The sequence below is a fragment of the Takifugu flavidus genome, chromosome 1, assembly GCF_003711565.1.
Source record: "Takifugu flavidus isolate HTHZ2018 chromosome 1, ASM371156v2, whole genome shotgun sequence".
NCBI classification, from domain to species: domain Eukaryota; kingdom Metazoa; phylum Chordata; class Actinopteri; order Tetraodontiformes; family Tetraodontidae; genus Takifugu; species Takifugu flavidus.
Window position 1 is genome coordinate 1,228,624 of NC_079520.1, and position 2,982 is coordinate 1,231,605.

Consider the following 2,982-nt stretch of genomic DNA (forward strand, 5'->3'; position numbering starts at 1 on the left):
GTTGACAGATGTTTCAATAATAGAAGAACAACTGATGCTCTTGTGTTTTAATCTGACAGTGCATGAGTCAGTCTTGCTATCATCTGGACAGTTTATCTTAAAGACACACACGTGTGTGTGTAGGTGTGTGTGTGTGTGTGTGGGGGGGGGGTAATAACTTCAGTGTCTAGTTGAAGATAAGAAAGACAGCTCATTTTTGTTGCGTTGGTATTGTTAACAAGGTTAATTTGAGGGTCTGAGTAGGTTTAACAGAACTCTTGAACATCTGAAGGTGATAAAGTTGATCTTTGATTGGAGGTAATCTTTAACCCGCCTCTGATTATTACCGCTGCTCTGAAACCATCTCAGCGTCTGCACGACTGACCGCTGATAATAATAATCCCACGTTATATCACCTCGTTATTTATGGAATCTTGAACTCACTTTTCAAGTATGCCAAAGATTTTTTCGATTTGCACGTATGTGTCAAAACGAGCACGGACGTAATCCTGCACGGGTTCAGGTTGGAACAGTCTCCCTGACAGTGTGAAGGGAAACAACGCTGCATTCTTCCCAACACTTGCCCGGCGCCAACCGTGGAGGGAGATAAAGCCAAGAGGTGAGCGAGAAACATTAAAGAAAACAAAGAAAACAGCTAATCCCCACCGATCTCTGGCCCACGAACTCTGGCGGGGAAACTTCTCTCTCGCAACACGACTCTGCTGCGGCGGGAGCTGCCGGAGGGGCCAGAACATCGGAACAGCGCAGACAGAGGGTCTGGGCCGGGCCGGGCCGGGCCGGGCCGGGCCGGAGCGGCCCTCCCCCTGGGCACCGACTGACAGGTATCACTTATATCCCAATTTATTTCCAAGCGTCTTGGCTCAGCATGTCTACCTGAGAGTGTGTGTGTGTGTGTGTGTGTGTGTGTGTGTGTGTGTGTGTGTGTGTGAGTGTGCCACACACAGACTCTTATTGCCTCTCATGGCTCAGATGATTTAAGAAGATGAGATAGCATCTGAAGTTACCCACCCTCCACAGTCTTTTTCCTGCCTGTACGTCTTTTATTCTCACATTACAGTGGAGAACATGATCCGTGCACGTGATGAGCAGAGTACACACAACAAAGGCTTCTGTTGTACCAGGCCGCCATTGTGCACCATTGAATGTCCCCTAAAGACTTTTATTGTTGACTTTCTCAGGTGCATTCTGAACATTCCTTGTGAATGTGCCAGGAGCAGGTTAAAGATTTTTCCTTTTAAGGATGTGAGAGGACAAAGTTGGCTTATCAACAGGAAGAATAGCAGCAAAATGACCAACTGCTCCACAAATATGGTACTTCTGGTTCTTTTCGCTGCAGATCTTCTGACCCCATGAAGCAGAAGCTGCTTTGTCACTATGTTTATTCTGCTTGTGTAGTGTCCAGAGCTCCTCAACCACAGAGTTCCTGCTCATCAGGAACTATGGGGAGCACCTGTCCTGTCCCACAGGTGGAGCCAATCATCTCAGGCGGGAGGCTGCTATAAGGGGCGGAGCTTGCCAGCACCTTCAGTGGGAGTGTTGGGTGATTTTTGAGTTGCTTTGTTAGATGTCAAATTCATTTGTTCACCACTTGTTTTCATGTCATTGTTGAGTGTTTGTTGGCTTCTGTAGACCCAGCAGCACCTGTCAGAACCCTGAATTATTTAAGTGTCCTAGTGTGTTTTACATTCTTCATTTTAAGTTCTTCACTGAACTCTGAATGTCCTGATGGTTTTTCAGTTGATGGTCTAAATATTTTAGAACTAGAGGGTCTGTGTGCTGCTGATATCAGTTCCCTCAATGACAAATAAAGATTTCTGAATTGAAATTAAGCTGAGGAAAGCTTGCTGTTAATGGGCGCTGGGCTTTTTTGGGTTTTTTAAGCTAAAGAGGTGACATGGCCAGAACTCCCAAGTCCATTGGTCTTCTGCTCAACCACTGTTTGGACATGCAGAGGTTAAATCACCCTGTGTTTGTTCAAGATAAGCACATATTCGCTAAATATAAACGGTCGTGATTATATAACATACAGGGGAACTAAAAGGACGCATTTATTGTTGGCCATAGCATCAGGACCACTTAGCGTAGCCGCTGAACATATTGGAAAGGCAACCAGAGGTCATTTATCCTCAGAGGTCTGCGGCCTCTTTTGTCACAGGAGCGTGTGGATTGGGTGGACCTGTCTACTGATGGGGAAGCTTTGAAGACATAAAATATACTTACATGCTATTTGGTCATGTGTGAACACGAGCGAATCAAAAATAGCAGCAAATGTAAACACGGCAGAAGAAGCCCGGTAACGTTGCGCCGCAACAAACACAGCTGCGAACATTCTTGAGGTGTTTCTGTTGACAGTAGGTGTCACGCTACTGCCAACACCCCAGCTTCTCTTCAGTCTCCACATGAAATTAGCACTCGGGCCCATTATCATAGCGTAGATGCATGTGAATATGAGTCTTTAATGTGGGGGAAAAAGGATTAAAAAAAAACCCAACCTCTGTTGTTCTGCACGTCTGCGTAGAACTGTGACTCATGGTGATTCTCCTGCCATTGCACCACAGTCACGGTGGCCATGAATCTAAAAATGCCTAAAATAGAGCTCCATGGTGTGTGTATGTGTGTGTGTGGCTGCTTGTAGACCCACAGACTGAGGTAATGCCCCATGAGATTCCTGATGCTTTACCTCATGCCTGTCTGATCGTGAAACGCCTTAGTTATCTCAGCCACTTCCTTCTCTTGACTACATGCATATCAGCTGAGGTAAGGATGCAGGGGCCTGGTCCTGGAGCAGCAGTAAACGGGCTGTAGTGACCTGATTAGATTGGGCCTTCATGGTCAGCTGGTGAATGGGGTGAAGTGGATTGACTCAGTGTTCTATTTTGATGTGAATATGCTCATTTGGGCCTCATATCAGAGATATTGTAAATGGTTTTTCTTGCCCTTTGGACTCAACCTTTCGGCATCTTGCCTCTTTTCCTACCTAGT

General features: G+C 46.0%; 1 long non-coding RNA gene across 1 annotated transcript; it reads left to right on the forward strand.

The window, feature by feature from the left end:
• The first annotated feature begins 224 nt into the window (after positions 1-224).
• LOC130537464 (uncharacterized) lies at positions 225-1,829 on the forward strand. The gene is made up of 3 exons (XR_008953627.1): positions 225-821; positions 1,179-1,311; positions 1,396-1,829. It is a non-coding gene; the product is annotated as an uncharacterized LOC130537464 (long non-coding RNA).
• The last annotated feature ends 1,153 nt before the right edge of the window (positions 1,830-2,982 follow it).